Source organism: Triticum urartu, chromosome 4 (assembly GCF_003073215.2).
Source record: "Triticum urartu cultivar G1812 chromosome 4, Tu2.1, whole genome shotgun sequence".
In the NCBI taxonomy this organism is placed as follows: Eukaryota; Viridiplantae; Streptophyta; class Magnoliopsida; order Poales; family Poaceae; genus Triticum; species Triticum urartu.
The window spans coordinates 587417380-587434377 of NC_053025.1; positions in this window are offsets into that span (position 1 = coordinate 587417380).

Sequence of the window (16998 nt, forward strand, 5' to 3'; positions counted from 1 at the left end):
CGCTGGCTGCACAGCCTCCCGCCACGTACGCCTGGAAGAGTCCCAGAGCGACACGTTGGTGGATGTGCTGGAGCGCGGGCATAGAGTGGTGGCTTGCCGCGGTTGTTGTCTTGTCGTGTCCCGGAGCTTGTCGCTCACCGGGCCTTGCCGGGACACGTGGCGCGTCGCGGCAAGCTCCTTGAGATGCCTTGGTTGGCCTTCCCGGCAAGCTCGTCTTGCCGGGGTCTTGAGGTGCCTTGGTTGGCCTTCCCGGCAAGCTCCTCTTGCCGGGGTCTTGTCTCCTTGGCTTGGATACTTTGTCCTGGAATGGCTCCAAAGGAACCACGGAGGACCTTGGCGGTCACCCGGCAAGCCTTGCCGCGGGATGCTGCGACTGCCCGTGCACAAGTTCGGGGTACTAGGGTACCCCTACTCTAGTACACTGACAGGAGCCCCCGGGCCTGGGCCATACACGGTGCCGAGCGCTGTTGGGCCAGGCCCAAAACAGGGCACGGGCACGCGCGGCCTGGTTAACGCCGTATCTCTCCCCGTATCCACCGCGCCCTCCCCGAACGGCACGCGTTGAATGCGGCGTCGTGGGAGAGATCGTGGGTGGTTTCTTTATTCAGAAATGCGGAACGTCCGCCCCTCCCTCTTTATAAGCAAGGGAAACAGGGGTAGTTCGCCCATTCGCCGGTTGCTACTCCAATCTCGGAAATCTCCGCCGCCCCCTCGTCTTTCCAAAGCTGCAAGAGAACAGCGCCCCGCCCCCCATCGCCACCGACACCACCAACACCGTCGACCTCCTCCACCACTTCCGCCATGGCTCCGAGAGCCGACAAGGGGAAGGTTGTGAAGTAGACCGAGGCGCAGCGGCTTGCGGCACTGCGAAAGGAGCGGGAAATTCCCCCCCCCCCAAGCTCGCCGCGAGGGAGCTGAGGGAGAATTATTACCTCTTCTGGTCAACGGAGACGCGAGCGCATCCTCGCACGAAGGTACTTCCAGCCGCCGCTTGGAAGATGGATCCAAACGGATATCCCTTCTTCGCCTTGTTCTTCTACTGCGGGCTCTGCCCGCCTTTCTCTGAGTTTTTCTGCGATATTATGAACACCTACGGGTTCCACCTCCTTGACTTCACCCCCAATGCTGTTCTGACCATGGCAGTTTTCGCACATCTCTGCAAAAACTTTGTCGGAGTCCATCCCAATGTAGCCCTTTTTCGCCACTTCTTTATGCCCTGAGTAGAGAGAGGAGAGCCTTTATCCGGCGGAATCGCCTGGATCTCAAGGGCCGGAAAGAAGGACACTTATCTGGAGGGAGAGTTCCGCGGCAAGTGGGAGGAATGGAGAGTAGACTGGTGCTGGATTGCCGAGGAGAACCCGCAGCCGTTTACTGCCCGACGCCAAGCCCCAGTAGCACGCGGCAGCGATTGGAGTGACGTGGCCCCGGAAGACGATAGGCTGAAGATTGCCGTCACCCGGATCCTACGCCTTAGGCTCGCTGGGCTCACTGTAGGCGCTGTTGGCGCAGATTTTCTTCGTCGCCGCATCGCCCCCTTGCAGGAACGGGGGAGACCCGCCTGGGAATTCAAGAATGCGGCGGATATCATGAGGCTGCGTCCGGGCCTCAACTTCAACTTCACTGTTCTGGAGCTCAACGCAATGCTGCAGGAGCTGTTCAAGTACGACCCTCAACATCCCGAAGTGTTCAGGTTGCCGCAGGGTGTCGTTCCGCTGTGCAACAACTCCGCGCTCGGCCGCATCCGTGCGATGATGCCGCTGTGCGATTCGCATGGAATTGTCCCAACTTGGCAAGAGCCTGCAGACAACGTCGTGCAGGAGTTCTTTGACGGCTTGGTAGAAGTGCCGGCCCGCTCCGACGAAAAGGATAGCCTCACCCGCGACACCACCGATGCGGAGATGACACGCATCGCCACTAGGCTGGAAGAGGCGGCGGCAGCCGCAGCCGTGGGCGAATTTGGATTCACCGTGGAGGAGGCAGACGCAGCAGAGGCGGCAAGCCGTGCCGAGCGAGAGGAGCCCGTTGGCGAGAAAGAGCTTGCCGGGCATGGCGTCGAGTCGAGCGAGCCCGCCAAGGATACGAGCGGCTCGCTGGAGATCGACTCATCTTCCTCCTCATCTTCAGGCAGCTCGCCGCAAGCAGAGCCTCCATCCCCACCAAGAAGGCGTCTCCGCAAGGCCGGGGACGTAGCAGAGCGGCAGACGAGTCAATAGCCGCCGCGCCGCGTGACACGCTCCACCGCGGCAAGTACTGTTGCCGCGGGAGCACCTCACGCTGCTGCAGCAACTGGAGCAGGGTCCACCCGGACCACCGCTTCTGCTCCTGCCGCTTCTCACGCCGCGGCGGCAGCCGGAGCGGGGTCGTCTCAGACCACCGCCACTGTTCCCGCCAAGCGGCCAAGGGAAACTACTCCTCCGCCTCCTCGCGCCGGACGTGAGCCGGACTTCGACTTCTCCGCATTCAGCTCCGACGAGGAAGAAGAAGAGTAAGATTCTCTTGTTGTACTTGTAGTTCTTCAATTCTTGCTGTTTTGTCTTGTATCTCATTTGCTTTACTCTGAACTTGTTCCTCTTTAGGACTCTGGCCCAGAGAGCAGCGAAGAGAGCCAAGGTCCCGGTGATTATCATCAAGGACAAACCCACTACGACAGCAGGGGTGCGTCCGAGACAACCTTGCCGGACCCGGCAACTTTTCTCCAGAGCAGCCCCCAGCGTAAGTATATGGTTCGCTTTCCGCTGTGAGGCACGCATGGATACTCTGTATTTGCTGATATCTGACTATTGGTTTGTGTAGGAGCAGAGCAGCCTCACCAGGAGCGTCCGGAGGCCGCCCCCGAAATGCCAAGGGAGAGTCCTCCGGCAAGGGAGAGTTCTCCGGCAAGGGAGAAGTCTCCGGCAAGGGGGAGTTCTCCGGCAAGGGACAGCACCAGCGGCCCCCCGGCGGCGGAGACCACGACTGCAGAACCCGGTACAGGTAATCCTCTTGCTTCAAAAACTTCCCTTGGGTTCTTCTTCTTTTTGGATATTTGCTTGACTTTTCTCACTTTTCCGGCCATCAGACCCGTCTGCTGCGGAGCTGATGGAGAACGAGGTTGCTGCCGACGACGCCGCTGCTACTGAAGAAGAAGCTGGCGCTGATGATCCCGCCGGCAACGAGGCCGCCAAAGCTGCTGCCGCAGCAGCTGGCGAGGGGTCTGGCGATCGCACTGACGGCCCTGAGGCCGCAGGAGCGCCAGGCGCTACGCCGACCGCCGACCCGTCCGCCGCTGCCGCAGCGCCAGGCTCCGAAGAGCCCCAGCCAGGCGTCTACTTGAAGGCCGGCGATGGCGTCTTCATCAACCTCCCCTGGGCGTCGAGCTCCAGGGCGCCGGTCGAAGGAGAGATCTTTGACGGAGAGGTGCTCGCCTCCACTGGGCTGACGCTAGTTGATGCGCCGAGCAGCAGCAGCGGTGAGCCTGAGGAGGAGCGGCTCCTGCGGAAGCTGTTGTCGCTCTACCGCGCGCGGTAAGCCAAGCTGGACTCCCACGAGGCGCTTGTCGCGAAGGCGGGAGCGGACATCGAGAAGCGCGCGGAGGAGCTCCGGAGTCTCAACCAGGAAGCTCTCCGGTCTCTGGCAGAGGAGCGAGAGCAACTCGCCGAAGCGCAGAAGGTCTTCTTCCTCGAAAAGGCTGAAGTCGAAGGGCAACAGCGGCTTGCCGCTGAGAAGCTGTCCGCACAGGAGGGCGAGCTGGCGCAGCGGAAGGTCAACCTTGACGCCCACGAGGAGGAGCTTGCCGTGCGCGAGGAAAAACTTGGCGGAGCCCTTAAGCAAGCAGAGGATGCTGCCGCAGTTGCCGAGGCCGCCAAGAAGGAGCTGGAGACGAAGGTGGCGCAGCTGGAGGCCGACCTCACCGAGAAGGGCAAAGAGCTTAGCGCCGCCAAGGACTCCAACGCAGATCTTGAGTTGAGGCTGACCACTTTGACCAAGACGCTGGACGGCGCCAAGGAGCAGGAGGTGGCCTTGAAGGAGGAGATCAAGGCCGACAAGGCGCTGCTGGAGAGTGCTGCCGCCACCCAGAATGCTTTTACGGAGAATGTGGAGCACTGGACGGAGGGGCTTGTGAATGTTGCCGCAAACATTGACAGGGAGCTGGCACAGCTGGGGATGGAGGATCTCGGGTATCCCTCCGACGAGAACCTCCAACCCAGCGCCAAGCTCGTCTTGTTCTTGAAAGGCGTGGCGACGACCCTCCAGCGACTCCGGGAGAGGATCCCAAAGTAGCTGGCCGACGAGTCGCGCAAGATCTGCGTGGGAGCTCTTCAAAAGGTGTTGGTGAAGGTGGCCTTCCGCAACCCGGGCCTCAACCTTACCAACGTCCTCAAGACCCTGCCGTCGGATGCTGATCTGGAGGCGCTCAAGACCCTTGTCGCACCCATTGTGGACAAGGTGAGCGGGATCAAGAGGATTGAGGGCGATCGCGTAGACTAGGCCGCCTGTTCTCTTCTTTTCTTGTCGCTGCTGGTCATGTTATGAGAACAATCTGTTAGAGCCGTGACAAGCTACCTTGTGGTATAACTCTATTCCTGGTAATTATTGCAATGTTATTCCCTTTACTTGATTACTCCCTTTGTATGTTTTTGCCCTATGCTTTTAGGGAACTTGCCGGTGCAGGCACCTTAGCCGCGAGCGCTGAGTGTGGGACGTCAGCAGCCTACCGGCGGTGCCGCTACCGACAAGAAACCTTGTCGCAACTAGTCGCAGCTCACTTAAGTTGTTGAGCGGACTCGAAACAAAGTAAGGGCGCAACTAGCTACGAGTTGGTTCCTCCGCGCACAGGTTTTCCATACAAAGTGCGGTCGTTCAAGGGAGATAACTTAAAAATTTAAAAAATCTGATTGCTCAAACTTTGGCAACTTAGCTTTTCTGTTGTTTGCTTCCCGGTAAGGCGGAACTTTCTTGAACGACGCCTGGCGAACTTTCTTGAACGACGCCTGGTCCATACCATTATCTTCTCCTTTCCCCCCGGCAAACTTGTGGGCGGGGGAACCTTCCTTTCCTTGAGAAAAAAGAAAGAGGAGAAAATAAAGATATGGAGCCTTACGGCTTGTTATTGCTTACCGGGGAGTAGGTTCTGCACAAAGTGTCAGATCACATATGCAAAAAATAGAAAGCATGAAATTGACAAGATGTGCGGGGCACGTGAGCTTTACTTATGCACGGGGTCTGCGCCCGGCTTTGTACAAAGGATTACATGCAACAGCGGCAAGACTTGTACAAAAGGTGGTTGCCGGAACAGGTTCCGGCAACCGCGCCTTACGGGTAAAACTTACGAAGATGCTCAATGTTTCAGGAATTGCTCACCGGAATGCTATCTTCGGTCTCAAGGCGGACAGCGCCAGGCCTAGTGACTCGTTTCACCCGGTAAGGGCCTTCCCACTTCGGCGTCAACTTGTTGGAATTCTTGGCGGACTGAACACGCCGAAGAACAAGGTCGCCTTCCTCGAAACTTCTGGCGTTAACTTTGCGGCTATGGTAGTGGCGCAAAGCTTGCTGGTAGCGAGCAGCTCGTACAGCAGCCTGAAGACGGTCTTCCTCAAGGAGCAGCGCGTCATCTTGTCGCAGCTGCTCTTGCTCAAGCTCATCATAAGCGAGCACTCGAGGTGACCCGTATACGAGTTCCATGGGGAGAACTGCCTCTGCTCCATAGACTAGAGCGAAAGGTGTCTGGCCAGTGGCTCGATTTGGCGTCGTCCTGATCGACCAAAGAACCACCGGCAGCTCCTCGATCCAGTTTATTCGGCACTTGTGCAGCCTGTCGAAAGTCCTGGTCTTGAGCCCACGCAGCACTTCAGCATTTTCCCTCTCCGCTTGACCGTTGCTTCTCGGGTGAGCAACAGAAGCGAAGCAGACCTTGATGCCAAGGTCTTGGACGTACTGCATGAAGGTGTGGCTCGTGAATTGCGTACCGTTGTCGGTGATTATCCTGTTAGGGATCCCGAAGCGGTAAACAATCGACCTGAAGAACTTGACTGCTGACTGTGCTGTCACCTTCCTCACTGCTTCCACTTCCGGCCACTTTGTGAACTTGTCGATTGCAACGTACAAGTACTCAAAGCCCCCGATTGCTCGGGGAAAGGGGCCGAGGATGTTGAGCCCCCAGACCGAAAATGGCCAGGATAAAGGGATTGTCTGGAGAGCTTGAGCTGGTTGGTGTATCTGCTTGGAATGGAACTGGCACGCTTCACACTTGGTTACTTGTGCAGTTGCATCCTGGAGGGCTGTCGGCCAATAGAATCCTTGCCGGAATGCTTTGCCGGCAAGTGCTCTTGCGCCAATGTGGTGACCACATATGCCTCCATGTATCTCTGCCAACAGCTTTTGTCCGTCTTCCCGGTGAATACACTTCAATTTCACACCGTTGAGTCTTCTTCTGTACAGTGTGTTGTCGACAAACTGGTACATACTTGACTGCCGGGCTACTCTTTCCGCTTCTTCTTGCTCTTCGGGAAGTTCTCCTGTTTGAAGGAAACGGACAATCTGCTGTGCCCATGCTGGAGCTTGTGGCTCGACAACAAGGACTAAAGGAAAATCTGCTGCTGCGGGGACATCCGCTTCTACGGCGAGAACCTGCGGCTCTGCCGGAGCTTGACGTTCCCCGGCAAGCTTGCCGGAGCAAAACTTGTCGGGAGCTTCTGCTTCAACGGAACAAGCCCTAGGGCTTGCCGGAGCAGACTGCTCCTCAGCGCTCTTGGCGTTGATTTTGGGGACCTTCTTGGCGGCGGCTTCGGGAAGCTCTGCCGGAAAATAGTCACCAGAAATCAACTTCCTCTTCTTGCTCTGTCCAGTTGATGGAGTTACAGACGGTTGAGTCAGCTTGAGCACAAAGATCCCTGGTTCCACAGGTAACTTAAGTGCGGGCGGAGAGTGCACAGTGGTTGTACCCCCACCGGTCTTGTCGCCACCGGCTCGTGCCTGGCTGACTTGCTGCGACTGCGACGTACTCGGCTGCCGTTGAGTGTCGCCGTTGGCGAAGCCGATGAGATTCTGAATGGTAGCCCTCCAGTCGTCAATCTTGTTAGCCGTTGGAGGGTAGTCCAGGAGCAGTTGAGCTCGCGCCAAAGCTTCTGCTGCAGTGGTGGGTGGTGGTGGCGAACGGTGCGAGGAGCGGGATATGCTCGGACTTCTAACTATGTTAGAAGGAGCAGTATCCCGTCCAGGCGACCGTGTCTCGCTCGCGCCAGCATGTTGGCGTGCATGGTGGTCTTGAGCACTCCGAGATCCACCAGCTCGATCTTGGTCCAGCAAACGCATGGTACCGTGAGCACCATGACGCTGCCGGTCCTGCGCGTCCTGAGATGGGCGCGGTGCATGTACGGACGCCGAGGTCTTGGAGTGCGCCAGGTCGTTGTGGGAGCCGGCTACGCCGCCGATGGGCAGCGCAGCCTTGTCCTTGGACCTGGCAGCACCGTGAGCTCCCTCGTCGACGCCCGTTCTTCTGCCGACGTCCGCCCCATCAGCCGTTTGCTCCGGCGGTGGTGGGTTTGGCACGGACGGAGCAGCTGCCTCCGAAGCCTTCTTCTTCGGCGGCATGTCGATGAAGATGATGAAGATCTAGCTCGTGTGAACGCCGGATCTGGTTCACACAACCTCGACGCCCCTACCTGGCGTGCCAAAGATGCCGAGGATCTGATCCACGAGCACCTATGGGACCGGCGGACTGAGTCCCTTTCGGTTCGGCGGGGGCGAGGGTCGCACGAAGAGCGGATCGAGGCGAAACACACGAGCAGTTTACCCAGGTTCGGGCCGCATGGATGCGTAAAACCCTACTCCTGCTTTGTGGTTTGTATTGAGTTCTTGCTCGGTAGCGCGGAGTGCTACAGTACACCCCAACAGCTAACGAGACCGAGCGTGAGTGTTCTCTTTTTATTCAAACCCCCCTCTACGTTGCGCGTGGGCCTCCTTTTATATGCTCAAGGGGTCACCGACAGGTGGCAACGTAGGCAAGGGTAAAAATGGAAAGGTGCTGCGGTTGGTACAACTACCAGCTATAGTGCATCATACCTAACCCTGACGGCAGGGGACAAGGGCATTAAATGCCCGTCTGCGTCGCCTAAATAGTGCAAAAGGGACTGTCAGGGACGCCACCGCTCGCCACGATGGCAATCTTGTCAGCGCCGCTTGCCACCGCGCACCGCTGGCTGCACAGCCTCCCGCCACGTACGCCTGGAAGAGTCCCAGAGCGACACGTTGGTGGATGTGCTGGAGCGCGGGCACAGAGTGGTGGCTTGCCGCGGCAAGCGCCTTGCCGCGGTTGTTGTCTTGTCGCGTCCGGGAGCTTGTCGCTCACCGGGCCTTGCCGGGACGCGTGGCGCATCGCGGCAAGCTCCTTGAGATGCCTTGGTTGGCCTTCCCGGCAAGCTCCTCTTGCCGGGGTCTTGAGGTGCCTTGGTTGGCCTTCCCGGCAAGCTCCTCTTGCCGGGGTCTTGTCTTCTTGGCTTGGATACTTTGTCCTGGAATGGCTCCAAAGGAACCACGGTGGACCTTGGCGGTCACCCGGCAAGCCTTGCCGCGGGATGCTGCGACTGCCCGTGCACAAGTTCGGGGTACTAGGGTACCCCTACTCTAGTACACCGACATTAGGGCTTGGCGGCGGCTCCGTATCGCAAAACGTCAGGAATCCTTCTCTCTGATTTTTTTCTCCCTGAACACGAATATATGGAGTTGGAGTTGAGGTCGGTGGAGTGTCAGGGGGCCCACAAGGTAGGGGGTGCGCCCAGGGGGGGTAGGCGCGCCCCCACCCTCGTGGACAGGGTGTGGGCCCCCTGACGTGGATTCTTCTTCCAGTATTTTTTATATATTCCAAAAATAATCTCCGTTGATTTTCAGGTCATTTCGAGAACTTTTATTTCTGCACAAAAATAACACCTTGGCAATTCTGCTGAAAACAGCGTCAGTTCGGGTTAGTTCCATTCAAATCATGCAAGTTAGAGTCCAAAACAAGGGCAAAAGTGTTTGGAAAAGTAGATACGACGGAGACGTATCAGTGATGTAGCATGAATAGAGTTTGAGATGAGAAAAGCATAGATAGCTAGAGGGATTTCTTAGGCATTCTTTTCCATCCATTTGGCAAAAGAAAAAGACCAAACAATCAAAGCAACAAATGGATGTCCTCGAATGAGAAAAATATGCACTCAACATGCTCACACAATAAGATGGCAAATGAAATATGTGGCAAAGCATGCACAAACACTCTAGCATCTATCAAGCAATTGTCGATGAATAGGTCACCTATATATGAGTATATTGACTGAGGAGTCAAATGAGAACATGTGATCGTAGGTCATACTCATCGTTTAAGCACAAGTGGGGTTACCACTTTTACATAAAGCATTGTTGTGTTCACACCATTAGAGTTGCTTTAGCTCAATACTTAGAGTAAAGCCCCCCTAGATGTGATATCCCCCCTAAGAGGGATGAACTAACATTGGGTTTTGTCGATGATGAATTCATGTAGATGTTGAAGATGTGGATGCTCAATGTCGATGTTGATCATTTTAAGCAATCCATTGGAGTGAGTTGCACTTTCAATACCTACATGGGTTAGTCCCACCAAGAACAAACAAGGATATCTATAGACATAGAGTGAAGCACACACAAGATGATGTCCATGAAAGCATTAGGTTACCTTGTCCCTTGACTTCCCAACAAGAGGGTTTGTGACTCATTGAACTAGTGCAAGATGTGAAAGTAGGTTGCACTTGTCCTTGCCAAATGAATATGAGTGAAGTATGTTGGCGGAGTCACCTTCAAGAACTCTCTAGTTCTTCTTCTTCGGGATCCACATCATCTTGATGGGAATCCTTGGAGTTGTAGTAGTACTTGATTTAGTCTTGGGAACCCACTTGACCAAGGCCTTAGGAGCTTCTTCAAATGCATCAATCTCCTCTTGAAGGTTGTCCTTGCCTTTTAGCCTGTGGTCTTGTGGTGGAAGATCATCTTGAGCTTGTGTTCCTTCGAAGGAAGTAGGATCATACTTCTCTTGTTGAGGAACAAACTATGTCTTGGGGTATTGATCTTCTTCCCACTCAAATCCATTGGCATTGAACTTTTGTTCAAAACCAACACCTTGATTCTTCTAGTGCCTTCCTTGCTTGCATACAATTTCCTCAAATTGCTTACTTCTGGCAAGGCTCTTGTAAACACCTTTCTCTATAATTCCCTACAATAAGCTATTTTCTTGCTCAAGTGTAACTTGGCTAAGAGAATCATTAATGGAATCAAGAGAACTACTATAAGCAACAACATTGGATTTATCATGATTATTGTTACTACTAGAAGAAGAATCTTTCTTACTCTTGTTGCTAGATTTTACTTGTGACATGTAAGTAGACAAGAGTAAATGCTTCGCAATGTAAGAAGAACTTTTCTTCCGAATATCATCATTGATGGCCTTTAAAAACCCATGCTCTTGCTCTAGGTTGAGCTTCTTGAAGCGTAGCTTCTCATGATTCTTTAAAAGTTCTCGATGATCTTCTAAAGTAGTTTCATGAGTGATACGTCTCCAACGTATCTATAATTTTTGATTGCTCCATGCTATATTATCTATTGTTTTGGACATTATTGGGCTTTATTATCCACTTTTATATTATTTTTGGGACCAACCTACTAGCCGGAGGCCCAGCCCAGAATTGCTGTTTTTTTGCCTATTTTAGTGTTTCGAAGAAAAGGAATATCAAACGGAGTCCAAACGGAATGAAACCTTAGGGAACATGATTTTCTCAACGAACAAGACCCAGTAGACTTGGACCCCACGTCAAGACACAAGAGAGGAGGCCACGAGGTAGGGGGGGCGCGCCTACCCCCCAGGCGCGCCCTCCACCCTCATGGGCCCCCTGTTGCTCCACCGATGTACTCCTTCCTCCTATATATACCTACGTACCCCCAAACGATCAGATACGGAGCCAAAACCCTAATTCCACCGTTGCAACTTTCTGTATCCACGAGATCCCATCTTGGGGCCTGTTCCGGAGCTCCGCCGGAGGGGCATCGATCACGGAGGGCTTCTACATCATCACCATAGCCCCTCCGATGAAGTGTGAGTAGTTTACCTCAGACCTACGGGTCCATATTTATTAGCTAGATGGCTTCTTCTCTCTTTTTGGATCTCAATACAATGTTCTCCCCCTCTCTTGTGGAGATCTATTCGATGTAATCATGTTTTTGCGGTGTGTTTGTTGAGACCGATGAATTGTGGGTTTATGATCAAGTCTATCTATGAACAATATTTGAATCTTCTCTGAATTATTTTATGTATGATTGGTTATCTTTGCAAGTCTCTTCGAATTATCAGTTTGGTTTGGCCTACTAGATTGATCTTTCTTGGAATGGGATAAGTGCTTAGCTTTGGGTTCAATCTTGCGGTGTCCTTTCCCAGTGACAGTAGGGGCAGCAAGGCACATATTGTATTGTTGCCATCGAGGATAACAAGATGGGGTTTTCATCATATTGCATGAGTTTATCCCTCTACATCATGTCATCTTGCTTAAGGCGTTACTCTGTTTTCATTAACTTAATACTCTAGATGCATGCTGGATAGCGGTCGATGAGTGGAGTAATAGTAGTAGATGCAGGTAGGAGTCGGTCTACTTGTCTCGGACGTGATGCCTATATACATGATCATACCTAGATATTCTCATAACTATGCTCAATGCTGTCAATTGCTCAACAGTAATTTGTTCACCCACCGTAGAATACTTATGCTCTTGAGAGAAGCCACTAGTGAAACCTATGGCCCCCAGGTCTATCTTCATCATATTAATCTTCCAATACTTAGTTGTTTCCTTTGCTTTTTTCCTTTTCTTTTATTTTTACTTTGTATCTTTATCATAAAAATACCAAAAATATTATCTTATCATATCTATCAGATCTCACTCTCGTAAGTGGTCGTGTAGGGATTGACAACCCCTTATCGCGTTGGTTGCGAGGATTTATTTGTTTTGTGCAGGTACAAGAGACTCGCGCGTAGCCTCCTACTGGATTGATACCTTGGTTCTCAAAAACTGAGGAAAATACTTATGCTACTTTGCTGCATCATCCCTTCCTCTTCGGGGAAAAGCAACGCAGTGCTCAAGAGGTAGCAAGAAGGATTTCTAGCGCTGTTGCCGGGGAGTCTACGAGAAAGTCAATATACCAAGTACCCATCACAATCCCTATCTCCCGCATTACATTATTTGCCATTTGCCTCTCGTTTTCCTCTCCCCCACTTCACCCTTGCCGTTTTATTCGCCCTCTCTCTCTATCCTCCCTCTCTTTCTCTATTTGCCTCTTTTTGCCCACTTGCTTTTTGTTTGCTTGTGTGTTAGTTTGCTTGCTTGTCACGATGGCTCAGGATAATATTAAATTGTGTGACTTTACCAATACCAACAACAATGATTTTTATTAGCACTCCGATTGCTCCTCTTACTGATGCTGAATCTTGTGAAATTAATACTGCTTTGCTGAATCTTGTCATGAAAGATCTGTTTTCCGGTCTTCCTAGTGAATAGCTTTGTTGATTTGTCTGATATGCAAAAGAAGAAAGATGTCGATAATGATATTGTTAAATTGAAGCTATTTCCTTTTTCGCTTAGAGATCGTGCTAAAGCTTGGTTTTTGTCTTTGCCTAAAAATAGTATTGATTCATGGAATAAGTGCAAAGATGCTTTTATCTCTAAGTTTTTTCCTCCCGCTAAGATCATCTCCCTTAGAAACGATATTATGAATTTTAAGCAACTTGATCATGAACATGTTGCACAAGCTTGGGAGAGGATGAAATTAATGATACATAATTGCCGTACTCATGGTTTGAATTTGTGGATGATTATACAAAAAATTTATGCCGGATTGAATTTTGCTTCTAGAAATCTTTTAGATTCGGCCATGGGAGTCACTTTTATGGAAATCACTTTAGGAGAAGCTACTAAACTCCTAGATAATATTATGGTTAATTATTCTCAATGGCATACTGAAAGATCCACTAATAAAAAGGTGCATGCGATAGAACAAATTAATGTCTTGAGTGGAAAGATGGATGAACTTATGAAACTATTTGCTAGTAAAAGTGTTTCTTCTGATCCTAATGATATGCCCTTGTCTACTTTGATTGAGAGTAATAGTGAATCTATGGATGCGAATTTTGTTGGTAGGGACAATTTTGGTAACAATGCGTATAGAGGAAATTTTAATCCTAGGCCTTATCCTAGTAATCCCTCTAATAATTATGGTAATTCCTACAACAATTCTTATGTAAATTATAATAAGATGCCCTCTGATTTTGAATCTAATATTAAAGAATTTATTACTTCGCAAAAGAATTTCAATGCTTTGATTGAAGAAAAATTGCTTAAGATTGATGAGTTGGCTAGGAACGTTGATAGAATTTCTCTTGATGTTGATTCTTTGAAACTTAGATCTATTCCACCTAAGCATGATATCAATGAGTCTCTCAAAGCCATGAGAATTTCCATTGATGAGTGCAAAGAAAGAACCGCTAGGATGCGTGCTAAGAAAGATGCCTTTATAAGAGCGTGTTCTTCTAGATCCTATGAAAATAAAGATGAAGATCTAAAAGTTATTGATGTGTCCCCTATTGAATCTTTGTTTTGCAATATGAATCTTAATAATGATGGGACTGGTTATGATCCACCTTTACCTAGAAGACGTTCCAAGAATTCAGAGTTTTTAGATCTTGATGCTAAAATTGATGAAAGTGGGATCGAAGAAATTATAACCCTAGATGTTGCTAAACCCACTATTTTGGATTTCAAGGAATTTAATTATGAAAATTGCTCTTTGATTGATTGTATTTCCTTGTTGCAATCTGTGCTAAATTCTCCTCATGCTTATAGTCAAAATAAAGCGTTCACTAAACATATCATTGATGCCTTGATGCAAACTTATGAAGAAAAACTTGAATTAGAACTTTCTATTCCTATAAAACTTTATGATGAGTGGGAACCAACTATTAAAATTAAAATTAAAGATCATGAATGCTATGCTTTATGTGATTTGGGTGCTAGTGTTTCCACGATTCCAAAGACTTTGTGTGATTTGTTAGGTTTCCATGATTTTGATGATTGCTCTCTAAACTTGCACCTCGCGGATTCCACTATTAATAAACCTATGGGAAGAATTAATGATGTTCTTATTGTTGCAAATAGGAATTACGTGGCCATAGATTTTATTGTTCTTGACATAGATTGCAATCCTTCATGTCCTATTATTCTTGGTAGACCTTTCCTTAGAACGATTGATGCAATTATTGATATGAAGGAAGGAAATATTAGATTCCAATTTCCGTTAAGGAAAGGCGTGGAACACTTTCCTATAAATAAAATTAAATTACCTTATGAATCTATTATGAGAGCCATTTATGGATTGCCAACCAAAGATGGAAATACCTAAATCTATCCTTGCTTGTTATGCCTAGCTAGGGGCGTTAAACGATAGCACTTGTTGGGAGGCAACCCAATTTTATTTTTATTCCTTGCTTTTTGCTCCTGTTTAGTAATAAATAATTTATTTAGCCTCTGTTTAGGTTGTGTTTTTTTGTGTTTAATTAGTGTTTGTGCCAAGTAGAACCGCTGGGAAGACTTAGGGAAAGTCTTGTTAATCTTGCTGTAAAAAACAGAAACTTTAGCGCTTACGAGAACTGCTGCCATTTTTTATTTGGAAAGTGATATTTAGTTAATTATTTTTGCAGATGTTTAATAGATAAATTCCTCACGTCCAGCAATTTATTTTAGAATGTTTGGGGTTCCAGATCTTGCGCTAGCTACAGATTACTACAGACTGTTCTGTTTTTGACAGATTCTGTTTTTCGTGTGTTGTTTGCTTATTTTGATGAATCTATGGCTAGTAAAATAGTTTATAAACCATAGAGTAGTTGGAATACAGTAGGTTTAACACCAATATAAATAAATAATGAGTTCATTACAGTACCTTGAAGTGGTCTTTTGTTTTCTTTCGCTAACCGAGCTCACGAGATTTTCTACTTTAAGTTTTGTGTTGTGAAGTTTTAAAGTTTTGGGTAAAGATTTGATGGATTATGGAACAAGGAGTGGCAAGAGCCTAAGCTTGGGGATGCCCATGGCACCCCCAATATAATCTAAGGACACCTAAAGGCCAAAGCTTGGGGATGCCCCGGAAGGCATCCCCTCTTTTCATCTACTTCTATCGGTAACTTTACTTGGAGCTGTATTTTTATTCACCACATGATATGTGTTTTGCTTGGAGCGTCTTGTATTATTTGAGTCTTTATTTGTTAGTTTACCACAATCATCCTTGCTGTACACACCTTTTTAGAGAGCCATATATGTTTTGGATTTTTTTAGAATACTCTATGTGCTTCGCTTATATCTTTTGAGTTATATAGTTTTGCTCTAGTACTTCACTTATATCTTTTAGAGCACGGTGGTTGATTTGTTTTATAGAAACTATTGATCTCTCATGCTTCATTTAGATTATTCTGAGAGTCTTAAATGGCATGGTAATTTGCTTAAATAATCCTAATATGCTAGGTGTTCAAGATGAATATTTTTTTTTCTTATGAGTGTTTTGAATACTAAGAGAAGTTTGATGCTTGATGATTGTTTTGAGATATGGAGGTAATAATATCAAAGTCGTGCTAGTTGAGTAGTTGTGAATTTGAGAAATGCTTGTGTTGAAGTTTGCAAGTCCTGTAGCATGCACTTATGGTAAACATTATGTAACAAATTTGAAACATGAGGTGTTATTTGATTGTCTTCCTTATGAGTGGCGGTCGGGGACGAGCGATGGTCTTTCCCTACCAATCTATCCCCCTAGGAGCATGCGCGTAGTGCCGAGGTTTTTGATGACTTGTAGATTTTTTCAATAATTATGTGAGTTCTTTATGACTAATGTTGAGTCCATGGATTATACGCACTCTCACCCTTCCATCATTGCTAGCCTCTTCGGTACCGTGCATTGCCCTTTCTCACATTGAGAGTTGGTGCAAACTTCGCCAGTGCATCCAAACCCCGTGGTATGATACGCTCTTTCACACATAAAACTCCTTATATCTTCCTAAAAACAGCCACCATACCTACCCATTATGGCATTTCCATAGCCATTTCGAGATATATTGCCATGCAACTTTCCACCATTCCGTTCATCATGACACATTCATCATTGTCATATTGCTTAACATGATCATGTACTTGACATAGTATTTGTGGCAAAGCCACCGTTCATAATTCTTTCATACATGTCACTCTTGGTTCATTGCATATCCCGGTACACCACCGGAGGCATTCATATAGAGTCATATCTTGTTCTAAGTATCGAGTTGTAATCATTGAGTTGTAAATAAATAGAAGTGTGATGATCATCATTCATAGAGCATTTAAAAAAAGAAAAAAAGAAAGGCCAAATAAAAAATATAATATAAAAAGAAGGGACAATGCTACTATCCTTTTTCCACATTTGTGCTTCAAAGTAGCACCATAATCTTCATCATAGAGAGTCTTTTGTCTTGTCAATTTCATATACTAGTGGGAATTTTTCATTATATAACTTGGCTTGTATATTCCAACAATGGGCCTCCTCAAGTGCCCTAGGTCTTCGTGAGCAAGCAAGTTGGATGCACACCCACTTAGTTTCTTTTGTTGAGCTTTCATACATTTATAGCTCTAGTGCATCTGTTGCATGGCAATCCCTACTCCTTGCATTAACATCAATCGATGGGCATCTCCATAGCCCATTGATTAGCCTCGTTGATGTGAGATTATCTCCTTTTTTGTCTTCTCCACATAACCCCCATCATCATATTCTATTCCACCCATAGTGCTATATCCATGGCTCGCGCTCAGGTATTGCGTGAAAGTTTATAGGTTTGAGATTACTAAAGTATGAAACAATTGCTTGGCTTGTTATCGGGGTTGTGCATGATGAGAGCATTCTTGTGTGAAGAAAATGGATCATGACTAAACTATATGATTTTGTAGGGATGAACTTTCTTTG